The following is a 13,979-nucleotide window of genomic DNA, read 5'->3' as shown; positions in this document are numbered from 1 at the left end:
CGGCTCTGGTCTCCGTGACTCTTTAGCACAGAGGCTAGTCTTCTAGACTTTAGACGTTTTGGCGCAGATACTTCTTCAGTTCGTCTTCTAGCTCTGGATTGTTTCATGAAACTTTTTCAAGTTAATTATTAGCTTTAAAAATAAAGCTAACATAAACCGATCTAGGTTTGTCCGCATTACTCTTAAACCGGATAGGAGGTGACCGATTTACTTATAAATTGTTTAAGTATTGTGCGATTTAGGGTGTTAGTGAGAATTTTTTAAATATGTAAACCGGACAAATATTTTGAACGGGGAAGTATGAATACGATCACGTATTGAGCGGTTTAGCCTGAAATCGCCTAAGGGTCTTGCAGATTAGCTGTAAACCGATCACGTATTGAGCGGTTTAGCCTTAAATCGCCTAAGGATCGTGCGGATTAGCTGTAAACCGATCACATATTGAGCGGTTTACTCTTAAACCGATCATGTGTTATCCGGATTGTTTTAAATCGGACAGTCTTGTGATTTAGCCTTAACTCGACTATGGGTTGTCCGGATTAGTAAATCGGACAAAAAGGACAAGTGTTGTCTGCATAGCTTATATTTGATAATTTTTAGTGTTTAATATTCTAGACATTTATATAATTTAAAATGTCTATTATTGGGTTTAAGTTTGGATTTATAAAAAAAGGGTATTTTATATCTTTTTAAATGAAAAGATATGTTTCTACCAAGCGTGGTGTCGTAAGTCTGTTTTGGTATGAAACTATATTTTGGGAAACCTTCCTACCAAGCGTGGTGACGTAAGTCTGTTTTTGTATGGAAATGGATTTTATAAAACGGTTTCTACCAAGCATGGTGACGTAAGTCTGTTTTGGTATGAAACTTGTTATAAGTGGTAGTTCCCCCAGATGTGATGACTTTTGTCTGTTCTGGCTTGGAACTGGGACTGGGTATTTTCAGACGTGGTGACTTTTATCTGTTTTGATAAGTAGCCTTGTTTTGATGGAGGAATAAGGGTGTCATATCAAGGAGATGTGTACTTGGAATAAGGGTGGCATTGTCATATGTGGATATTATTATTATAACTCTTATTATTATTACTAATTAGATTTAAAAACTTTGAATCATCATTTCTTTATGACCTGATAAATTAGAGATATTATTCTTAATAAAAATAATAATTTAGATGTTATAGAGAAGGGGAAATGGTTTGTCATAAAGGGCAAGTATTGCCTTAAAACCTTTTCGTTAATAATTACGAAAGAATGATCTGACAATTCAAAGAAGTATTGGTCACAATATTTGTTTCATATTGGAAACATTGGATCTATAAGCAGATGTATTTATTTAATAGAACTGAGGTTCTTGAGTTCATCCTTTTATTCATGTCATTAAGGACTTCATTATTTGATTATATAGCAAATATTTCTGAGCAAAGACACTTTGTTATATTTTGTTGTTCATCACCCTGCATTTGCAAAAAAGATATTTACTCACTAGACGCTTCAGGTCTAACCCTCATTTTATGTTTTTAAAATTTTGCAATGCATGAATGACGGGGTCCAGGGATATTAAAGGGAAAGAAAAAATGTGATTATTTTCCTAACCTATTATCTGCTTTTGAAGATCTGCTTTTGATAGCTTAATTTAAAAACACATGTTGTATTACATGTGTTAGTACAAGATTTGTTTTGGAATTTTTCATATGTAGATTTTGTTCATGTAAGAATCCTTGTACTAGTGGGATCTTGTGATGTAAACTATATTTCCATGAAATGAAATATGTGTTATATGCAAATGTGGTGTTTTGGGGTGTTACAGTCCTTTTCCACCAGCTTCAGGTTCTTCTCATGCTCAGCTTCTGCAATGGAACAAAGTTTAGCCTAGGCTTGGACAACGTTCACCTTCTTCTTGGAATTTCTCTTGGGAAGAATCTTTTCAGCTAGTGACTTGGCCAGCTTTAAGCTGTCTTCAGTCTGCTTCCTCTGAAGCTCTAGCTCTTCTTCAACTCTTAATGTCTCGAGTCTTTCAGCTTCTGAAAGTAAGTCAAACTCACCACCACTAGAGGTACAAAGAGGAATTTTACTCTAGTCTGGTCGAGTGACTCCTTTAACTGAGTCATCCGCTGGTCGGTGGGAGCACTAGAGACAGTGTTTTCAGGGACCCACTCCAGTTGACGGCAGGTGGTTGGTGGAATTTGAAGTTGATACAGAGAAATGACTACTACCTGAAAGGTAGAGTCTTCAAATAAGGGTTGAGGGATATTAAAGAGTACCTTCAGATTCCCTTTATCAGCGACCGTTTTTCCTTTCGACTGGTGGTCCTGGTTCTTTGATGGAGAAGACTCTCCTTTCCTTTGCTCCCCCTAGGATACAGAATCTCTGAGGACGACTCCCTTGGTGGTGGTTGTTGGCTTTTGATACTTGATGGTAAAGTCATCTTCATCATCATCGTCATCGTCACCATCTAGGTCACTTCCGGGGTCTGGGATGGTAGGTTCGTCATCTTCATCATTATTATCTTTGATAGACCCCATAAGTATTATGCATGAAGTAATGAAGACAAACAAGTGATGAAGAACCAGAAGGCCGATGGAAGACTTCATGAAAAATGACTAAGTCTAAAGAACATCTAGAGGATCGATGAATTGACCATAGATGCGATGGAAAATGTATCTCCATAACCCCTCTGGATAACTAACACTTGAAGTTCCCTTCACCAGTTCAACCAGAGGCAAGCAATGAAGATACGAGGATAAGGTTGAACGCATAAATCATGGAAGATAGCTGGAGATAATCATTAAACAGCTGGATACTACAAAGTTTATCTCGTTTTAATGTTTATCCTTATTATAGATAAGCTTTGTCTGTTAGTAGAAGATTAGCTAAATAGTTTCACTAGATAGTTATCTTTTTATTAGCCTAATAGTATAAATAGGTGATTAGGCCTATTGTAATCAACGACACTTTACATTTTTACATTATTATTGAATAAAGTGAAATCTTTGGCACTCAAGATTGTTCTTTGAATGTTCATACATTGTTCTTGACTGTTCATCATTTTGTTCATAAAAACACTATAATTTGGTTATTCTTAACTTGATTATTATTGTTATTGAGAGATCTGGATCAACAATTGGTATCAGATCTAATTGATTGTTTTTCAATCAAACGATCATCAAAAATCTCTCAATTCACGTTTTTTTTTCACAAAAAATATCTTCTCTAAAACGTAAACTTTCTCTCTTCAAAAAATCTTAATGGCCAACTGGAACTCCGCCTACAGTGTTGCTTCCCTCACCAAACCTCCAACTCTTCAAAGAGAAGAGTACTCACAATGGAGGATACGAATGGTGAATTTTCTGGAAGGGATGGACAGAAACCTTCTACGATCTGTCATGGAGGGTCCATATGTTCCATAGACTCTTGTTCCAAGAGTCCCAGGAACAAATACCACAGCTGAAATTCCCGCCTACTACATGCCCAAAGATGAGAAAAATTGGGATGAAGACGACATAGAGTGGGTTGAGACCGACAAAAAAGCCAAAGATTGATAATCATGGCCATACCCAATGAAATCTTCCAATTCCTTGATGCATGTTCCACTGCCAAGGAACTATGGGATGAGCTGGCAGGCCAATTGGAAGGAGGGGTAAAAACAAAGAAGACTCGTAGAGCCCAATGTCTCATTGAATACACCAACTTTAAGGCTCTTACTGGTGAACCAATTCAGAAGACATACGATCGTTTCAACACAATGATTAATCAATGTCGTCGAAACGATATCTCCAGAATGAAGGAAGAAAACAATGTTTTGTTCCTTAAAAGTCTCGGCAATGAATGGACACAGCTGTCGATGTCCCTTCAAGCAAATCAGGACTTAGACGGCTGGTCACTCCATGACGTATACGGAACGCTTGCTGCACAAGAGAACGACATCATGAAGAAAAATGTGTCCATCGGTGGACCCCTGGCTTTAGCAGCTGAAGAAAAAGAAGTTTCAAGGACCTCCACCAGAGACCACAAGAAGAAAGAAAGAAAGCACTGGTGGTGGAATCAGAATCTGAAGATGAAACATCTGAATCAGATGATGATATCAAAGCCTTTGCCAAGTCTCTGGCCTTGATTACAAAGCAGTTCCAGAAAAATTTCATCAAGAAACTCTATGAACGGAGAGAGTTCAAGAGGGAAAGGTACCAGCCATCCTATGAAAGGAAGCCATCTAAATTTCATCAGAGGGAAGACAGAAGAGATGGAAGAGAAGAGAGAGAAGAAAGAAGAGAAGTAGACGAGAGGAGAAGAAAGAGAACAATGATGAAATGAAAAATGGCCTCCGCTGCTTCAGATGCGGAAAAATCAGTCATTTTTCCAAAGAATGCAGAGGACGACTGATAAAGGATGCTGACTATTACAAGTACAATCCTAGAGAGCGAAGCATGATGGCTGAGAACGAAAACTGAGGGTCTGATTCTTCATCCGATGAAGAAGACAAAACACTCAGCTGTCTGATGGCCATGTCCAACGCAGAATCTGCCGCTGACACTGATGACCAGGTATGTGAGTCTACGTTCAATAAAACCAACTCGACTCCATCTAAGCTAGAGTTAACGGTAATAAAGCTTTCAGAGGACTTTTAAAAATTAAAAGAAAAGTTAAGCTTTGAAAAATCTAAATGACTTAAAGCGGAAAAGGAAGTCAGTTTCTACAAAAGAGAAACTGATCTTCTAACCGAAGAAAAAGCTGATCTGATGAAAGAAAAGACTCGCATCACCGCCCTTAAAAAATCAGAGGAAGAAAAACTTCTGGAAATAAACAAGCGAGTAACCAAAGACTTATAAAAGAAAACTAAGGCCTTAAAAGAATCTGAGGTAGAGAAACTCAACTCAGTAGCTCTCAAAGATTTCTTTTAAAAGGAAAGGAAGATTCTTCATCAGAAGCTTCAAACCAATGAACTTCTGATGAAGAAATACAAGGATGCCCAAGATGTGTATGAAAAGTTAAATGGTCAAACGGAAACTCAAGGGATTGGATTCAATGAATTGGACTCCTTCATCGATTCAAAGACATCCACCCTTGAATCCACTTTCAAACTAGGATGCATTCAGAAACCCGACTTTATCCTGAAACCAAAAGCAAATTTTAAAAGAGTTAAAGTCGATGGAAAAAATTGTCATTTTAAGACAGGATTTTGAAAATATGGTGTACGAGAGCAGTACATGTAAGAATTCTGATGAAAGGAATGACACCTCCAAATCATAAACCGATGGAAACTCTATGGTCAAACCAGAGTCTCTGGTTGTCAATTTCACTTCATCAGCAAGTATTGTTGATGAAAAGGAGAATCCTAATGAGGAACCATCAGCTGATGAATCGATGAACCATCCAAGTAAAACTAAAAGTTCATCTAAGTCAGAATCGATGGAACCCCAAGCAGATCACTCTGAAGCATCAACCTCTGAACCCACACCTCCCACAAACATCCATGCTAATTTTGATTTCGATAAATCAGCGAGAGACTTTCTCTATTCCGAATCTGAAGAAGWGATAACCTGTGAATCACCAAAGATCATTGAGAATAAGGAGCCTCAAAACTCAAAACTCAAAACCCTCAATGAAATCTGGTATTCCTCCATCGATGAAATCCTCGCACAAAGGAAAGGGAAAACTGAAAGATATTAAATCTGCCAACGATAAATCAAAAGGTCCTAGCATATCTTSTAAGTTCATTAAGTTTACTCGTGAGCAAAAACAGAAGTGGCCTGCCTTTGAGAAAACTAACCACCACTTTTCCTCTTGTCCAGCTGAAGAAAAGTAGTTCTTCCTCAGGAGAAAAAAAGTAAAGACAAAGACCCCTTCAAATAAAAAATCTGAACTAGATAGGATGTTTGTAAAAACAACCGATGCTAGGACAGGATTTACATCTCCTGCATTTATTTCTTTGTTTTCAACGAATAAAAAGAACATTGGACATTCATGTCCAAATTATAATTGTCAATGTTTAGCTCTTTTACAAAACCTGAGGAATCACATGTTGACACATCGCTGCATATTCTCCCAACACGTTTATCGCTATAAAGTTAAAACCAATGAAAACGTGAAAAAGCCCAAGTCCAAGGGCAAGGGAAATACTAATAAACCCAAGCCTGCAAAGGCTAAGGGAGATGAAAAGAGAGTGGTATCTCCTACTAACAAACGTGGACCCATTAAGAAATGGGTACCTAAAACCCCTTAATTTCTCTTGTAGGACTAGCATGTGCAACCATGGTACATGGATTCAGGTTGCTCTAGGCACATGACTGGTGACAAAAGTCAACCGACCTCCTTCATCGAAAAATCTGGAGGCTCAGTCACATTTGGAGACAACAGCAAGGGAACCATHAAGGGATACRRAACYCTCATCAAAGGCAACATCTCCATCAGCAAAGTGGCTTATGTTGAAGGWTTGAAGCACAACYTACTAAGCATAAGCCAGTTCTGCGACAAGGGTCTTGAAGTCAGGTTCCGCAAAGGTTCTGTATCATAGAGACAAAACCCGGTCAAACCATTATCAAGGCCAAGAGAGAAGGGAATCTCTATCTTCTGGACTTTCAATCCTCTGAGGGACAAGACACCCTTTGCCTCGTATCACATAAGAGCGACGAAAATTGGCTATGGCACCAGAAGTTCTCACACCTGAATTTTGATGTCTTAAAGAAACTAGCCAAACAGAAGCTGGTCAAGGGGATTCCTGATCTCAACTTTGAAAAATATCATCTATGCTCAGCCTGTGAGATGGGAAAGCTAAAACGGGCCTCTCACCGAACAAAGTCAGAAACCTCCTGCACCAAGCCCTTGGATATCCATATTGATCTATGTGGGCCCATATTTACACAAAGCCTCTCAGAAAAGAAGTACATATTGGTACTTGTTGATGAATACTCCAGATACACCTGAGTTGAGTTTGTGAAGAAGAAATCAGATGTTCCTAACCTACTTATTGGGGTGATGAAAATAATCCAAGTCCTTCTACAACTAAAACTCATTAAAGTTAGAAGCGACAATGGAGTTGAATTCTAAAATGCCAGAATCGATGAATACCTCATCAATGAAGGCATCACACAAAAATTTTCAGCAGCCCGAACCCCACAACAAAATGGAGTGGTAGAAAGGAGGAACCGAACCCTTGTGGAAGCAGCAAGGACCATGCTTGCTTCATCGGAGTTACCCATTACCTTCTGGGCTGAAGCAATTTCTACTACATGCTTCACCCAGAATCGATCCATCATCAACAAGAGGCACCAGAAGACACCCTATGAGCTCATTAATCAGAGAAGACCAAATGTCAAGTATTTCCATGTCTTTGGGTGCAAATGCTTTGTACTCAATGATAGGGAATACCTTGGCAAGTTCGACAAGAAAGCCAATGAAGGGATATTTCTGGGATACTCTCAAACCGCAAAAGCCTACAGAGTCTACATCAAAAGGACAAGAATTGTCATAGAAAGCATTAATGTGTCCTTTGATGACTCCACATACATGACTTCTAAACACAACAGTTCAGAACTCGGACTTCAAAGAAGAGCATCTGATTCATCGCTTGGCAAACCCAATGAATCAGAGTTAGCTCACTTATTTGAAGACATCTTCAAAGAAGAAGTAATCTCTGGATATGCGCCTACTGCAAAATCCACTTCTAGAATGGATGAAGAACATGTAGTCTCCAACGCTAAAGGTACAACTCTTACTGAAACTCTTGTTACTTCACCTTCTACTTCTTCTGTGTCTTCAAATCAAGAACAAGAACCAGAGTCTAACTCTGGAGATGATCTCTTCGAGGGGGAGCAACCAGTTCCATCAGTCGATGAAGAACTGCATCCTGTTGCTCCAGAACCCTAGTCAAGCACCAAGTGAAAGAAAGACCACCCACATCACCAAATCATTCGTGATCCAACATCTGGTGTAAAGACGAGATCAACAACAACCAATGAATGCCTCTTTGCCAACTTTCTTAGCATGATAGAACCAAAGAAAATTTCTAAATCCCTACAAGATCCAAACTGGATAGATGCAATGCAAGAAGAACTACTCCAGTTTGAGAGAAACAATGTATGGTCCCTTATGCCTCTACCGAAAGGGAAGACGGCTATAGGAACCAAATGGGTCTTCCGAAAGAAGAAGGACGAAGATGGCATAGTAATAAGGAACAAGGCCAGGCTTGTTGCCAAGGGCTACTGCCAGGAAGAAGGGAGTGACTACGATGAGACATTTGCTCCCGTTGCAAGACTTGAAGCCATCAGGATATTCCTAGCCTATGCAGCTCACAAAGGCTTTAAGGTCTATCAGATGGATGTTAAGTCTGCCTTCCTCAACGAAAAACTTCAAGAAGAAGTTTACGTGCAGCAGCCCCCCTGGGTTTGAAGATCCAAAACATCCAGAATATCTCTATTTTCTGGACAAAGCCCTCTATGGGCTAAAGCAAGCACCTAGGGCCTGGTATGAAACTCTATCCACCTTTCTCATCAACAATGGCTTCGAAAAAGGTACAATCTATACAACCCCCTTTCTTAAGAAGCATAAAGGTGACGTACTACTATTACAAATATATGTGGACGACATCATATTTGGCTCTACAAATGCAAAACATTGCAAAAAATTCTCAAAGCTGATGAAAAGCAAATTTGAAATGAGTATGATGGGAGAACTTAGTTTCTTCCTTGGCCTTCAAAGAAAACAAAATTCATAAGGGATTTTCATCAATCAGTCCAAATTTGTGACTGACCTTCTGAAGAAATACTCTCTCTCAAATTCATCATCGATGAGAACTCCTATGGCTACAGGAGTTATTTGTTGATCCATCAGGCAAATCAGTGGATGTAACAACCTACAGAGGCATGATTAGATCACTCCTGTATCTAACTGCAGGTAGACCAGATATCATGTTTGCTACATGTCTTTGTGCAAGGTATCAATCCAATCCTAAAGAATCTCATCTCTATGTAGTCAAGAGGATTTTTAGATACCTTAAGGGAACTCCTTCATTGGGTCTCTGGTATCCTAAGAACTCTGGCTTTGATCTAATAGCCTATATAGATGAAGATCATGTAGGGTGCAAGCTTGATAGAAAGAGTACGTCTGGAAGTTGTCAACTCTTGGGAGACAAGCTGGTAAGTTGGACATCCAGAAAACAGAATTGTGTCTCAACCTCTACAGCAGAAGCAGAATAAGTTGCTGCTAGTTGTTGTTCACAAATTCTCTGGATGAAGACTCAGCTTAAGGACTATGGCTTTCAATATGAAAAGATACCAATCCTCTGTGACTCCAAGAGTGCAATAGCTATCTCTACAAAACTTGTGCAGCATTCCAAGACCAAGCACATCGATGTAAGGTACCACTTTCTGAAACACAATGTTGAAAATGGTAATATAGAGATGTACTTTGTTTCTACTGAGATTTAACTTTCTGACGTTTTCACAAAAGCTCTTGATGAAAAAAGATTTATGTTCCTAATCAGCAAGATGGGTATGCTGAATCTCACTACTTAAAGGCAATCATAAGTTTGAAACTAGAGATCCTCAATATCTCATGGTTATGCCTATAAGTAATATATAGTATTATGGCCATAAACTCCATGTACTCTAAACCAGAGCCTCTGGTTGTAAAGACCAGAGCCTCTAGCCATTTAGAATCACTTAGATTAATTTTTGGCAAAAATCTTCATCGACTTTGGAACCAGAGACCTCTGGTTCAAAGTAAATACTTGGTATTTTCTCACCAAATATTCCCCCCCAAACCAGAGCCTCTGGTTGTATAAACCAGAGCCTCTGGTTGTATAAACCAGAGCTTCTGGTTGTATAAACCAGAGCCTCTGGATTCCAATTCTTTGAGACCAGAGCCACTTTGGTCTCAAATTTGGACTTCCTTGTTCATTCATCCAGAGACCTCTGGTCCAAAGCCACTAAGTATTCTCTTCAAAACCAGAGCTTCTCTGGTTCTAAAGACCAGAGCCTCTGAATTCAAAACCTTTGGAACCAGCACCCTCTGGTCTTAAATGCACATACATTCTATCACCACATACATGCACTCAACCATTTTCTCATACTACTTTGCATCGCCTTTGTAACCATAGACCTCTGGTTCAAAGGCTTCATCGATTCATACTATTTTGCATATTCTTCACCCTTCTTTCATACCTATTTTTTTATCACCTTAACAACCAGAGCCTCTGGTTCTAACGACCAGAGCCTCTGGATTTGTTGTCTTTGGAACTAGCCCTCTCTGGTCTCAAAGACCTACTCGTGTTCATGCCCACTCTCACACTTAGCCACATTTCATATCATCCTTTCATCATCATTCACAGCCAGAGCCTCTGGTTCTAAGCTCCTGGTCATCAAAATGAACCTACCTCTTATTGGTTCAAGGGGGAGTTTTTACAGTCAATCTCCTCCCCATTCATCATTCTAGGGGGAGCTTTTCATTTATCATTAAGAACTTTCCATTGCATAAATATGCATTTTCCTTCCCAGAGCCTCTGGTTCTACTATCCAAAGCCTCTGGACACCAAAATGCTAGATATATGATGCATAAAACATATGTATGTAACCAGAGCCACTCTGGTCCTACATCATGGGTTGTCCATGCTTAACCAAACACTCTTGTTTATCTATCCAAGGCTCATTATACATGCAACCCTACAATTCTTCGATGAACTCATTCATCATGCGAAACCAGAGACCTCTGGTTCCTCATCCCTAAAGGGTATGTTTAACCACATACCTCTGGTTCCCCATCCAATGACTCATGTCCAACCAGAGCTCCTCTGGTTTTATGATAAAACATTTATTTTTTCCAAAAACCCATCTTAATTGCAACCTCTTTAAAGATTTTACAAAATTGCAGCTTTTGTGACTAAGAACTATACTTCATGGGTTTTTAGAAGACCAAAACTTCATAATTAGTATTAATTTTACAATTAGATGGAATTTAAAAATTGTTTTTGGCACGATATTTCAAAAGATATTAGTTGGGATAACTTTTAAATTACTCCAAATAACTCAAACGTCACCTGACACAAAAACATGCCATATCAACAGGCTGTTCCCCATAAACCTCTTCACATTACCCATTCACCCTTCCCATGACGACACGTGTCCTCCAACATTAATGGCATAGAACCGTCACGATGGCCCACGATCCCCACCAAATCACCTTTTTGCCAAACGTCTTTCCACTATCATGATTACCATTTAAATATTTCTTTTTGCCTGTTCCCCTCCTCCATCTATAAATACCCATCTTTCCCACACCTTTTCCTCTTTACGCTCCCAAAACCTGCAACTACATACAAACGATCCAAAAAAAAACTCAAAACCTGCAACCTCAACTTGCAATGGCATCCTCCGCCTCTAATGAATCAAACAACAACGACAGCCATGTGCAATCCACCGGTGCCGATAGCCGCACACTAGTGTTCCTTTCCCTAAAACCAAACAACCACATGATCGACCTTCGCACCGACCTATTTGACGCAAAGTATGCCATCATGATTGACGTGCATTGATGTTAGTCGACAATGGAGTACCGTTCAGGTACGTCCAACAGTACTAGCAGACTCCCCGACAGCCGTGGAATCATGGGGGATATTGACGCTCCAAACGACATGATCTGTTCTGTCAAAATCTCTCGGGCAAAGGTCTGTAGAGTCCTTTGCATTCCCACACGCCAAGAACTTGACATTGATCACTATGTCGAACTACCCACGAGCTCCGATATCCTCTGCTTTATCCACATGCTAGGTTACAATCGTGACCTACGCAATGCCTCTGACTTTAAGAGGCAATTCCTACCCCACCCCAATGCGGAATATGTTCTTTTCCATATTGAACAGGGCCCTGACCTGCAAGCTGGGATCGATGGATCAGGGCAACATCAACATAATGACTATCATGTACGACCTCTTCTTCAATCTGCCGCTGGACTATGCTGTCCTCATCTACAACGAAATCCATGCAGCGATAATCAAGAAGTGCAAGCTTCAGGACGCAGGAAAGCCACTGTCGTCCGTGCTCTTCCCACGATTCCTCGCTCTCTTCATAAGGGATGCGATGAGGAGACACGAACTCCCGGCTGATGGACCATTCACACCACAGTTCATAATGCATGGTCATCGTCAAACAATCTCCAATGACGGCTACACCATCGAGAGGATAGTCTCTCGAGCCATGCTCAGCGTCATACCAGAGACGTCCAAGAAAAGGCAGTCCTATGAACGCTCTCTGCTTTCCCAAGAACCGAGAGCAGCTACCCCATAGCACTTAGAGCCGTCCCCAGAAACCAACAAGGGAGCACATGAGTCGTCTTCATCAGATGATGATGATGACTCTCCTCGTGAATCCCCTGGCCCTTCACATACAATACCCATCCCCACTACCCAAAGGGCACCCACCACCACTACCCCCGGTGATCAAGGCCCAAGGGGTATTGAACAAGGATGACCCAGTCCAATCCTACACCCAGCCAGCCATCCAGAGGCCATTCTTCGGGCCTCTGGAGATGATACAGCCGAGGAACCCCACCATGCATCGCCTCCCTCCCAACAGAGGGGTGATGAAGAAGTAAGAGCCACTTCGCCTCATGGCTCACCACTATCCTTCAAACACCCAGAAGTATGTGTTGCTTCTGGCATTGCTGATCCACAAGATCGTTTAGAGCGATATTTTGTTCATGCACAAAATCTCGCTTCGATACTTGATCTAGCAAAGGGGACACACATCTATTTCTCTTACCCGGCCTCTAAAGCCGAGGAAGAAGAAGAAGTTGTAGCAACATCACGAGATAACTCCTCACTAAAGGGCTATCAAGGACGTGATGGAAGTCATTCATGGCCCACATTCTCACAAGACCAAGAAGGCGCCTCTGGAGCTGAGGCTCAACCTGCAGCATCCGTTGTTGCAGGGGTTACCCGTGTAGCTAATCTGGTCACAAAGGCTGTGGTCCAAGCCTTTGTGGACACGATTCAGCGGTCCGTGGATGACCTAAAACTCATCATCCAAGGGATTGTCAACAACCCTCCATCCATTGACCCAACCCCCCCATGACAATCCCTTGCAACCCTTGAAGCCCAAACCCGAGACAACACAACCTGTCTCCAAATGCTGCAACAGACAGTCACCCAACACCACAACACCTCCTTTTCGCTTGCTGATAAGTACCAATTTATTTGATACTTTTGCACTTTTTCTTCACTTTATTTACCCATTTTATTTTCCCAAATTCCACAAATTGAKTCTTTTCGGTTTGTTTTTCTATTTTTATATTGGAGCTAAGGTAATATGATAAATATGTTTACTTCTTGGATGTATGTTAATTTTTGGGGGAAATAGCCATGTTTATAGGTACTTGGCTAAAGCATGCTTCAGCACTCGCTGCAGGATGATCCAGGGGCATTCTTGAAAATAGTACGAGAATCTTTTGGGGTCATATCCTCCCTCTTTGGCAGCCCATCTCCTGCAGCTTTTGAGATCTCAAAGGACTAATTAGAGAGCTGATTTTTGACATCTTCTAGGTAGTTTTGCCTTGCCCATGGTTTTTTTCAAAAAGGTGGGTAAAAGTCTTTACCCATTGGTTTTTACCCTCCCTTCCTCCATTATATAAAGGGGGGAGGTCTAGCTTTAGAAGTATACAATTAGTAAGCAACAACCTTTGTAAACACTTGAAGTAATATGAAGGTTCTCTTAGTTTAAAGTTTCATTTGCAAGTATTTTCTACTTTCCTCTTTGTAATTCCTTTTACATTTATTTCTTTTATCATCTTTTATTATCTTAATGCTTTCCTTATTATGCTTTATTATTTATGCAATTAATATTAGTAGTTAAAATATTTTAATTCTCTTTTACGAATCCGTCGTTATATTTATTTCCTCCTTTTACTCTTCTTCTCTTAAATTTATTTACTACGCTTTATTATTATTCTTGCACTTACATTTTCTAGTATCGTTAGTTGTTTTTATAATTACGTCTA

This window comes from Cynara cardunculus, unplaced genomic scaffold (genome assembly GCF_001531365.2).
Source record: "Cynara cardunculus var. scolymus isolate 2C unplaced genomic scaffold, CcrdV1 Un_Scaffold_1813, whole genome shotgun sequence".
NCBI classification, from domain to species: Eukaryota; Viridiplantae; Streptophyta; class Magnoliopsida; order Asterales; family Asteraceae; genus Cynara; species Cynara cardunculus.
This window is presented reverse-complemented; position numbering follows the sequence as displayed.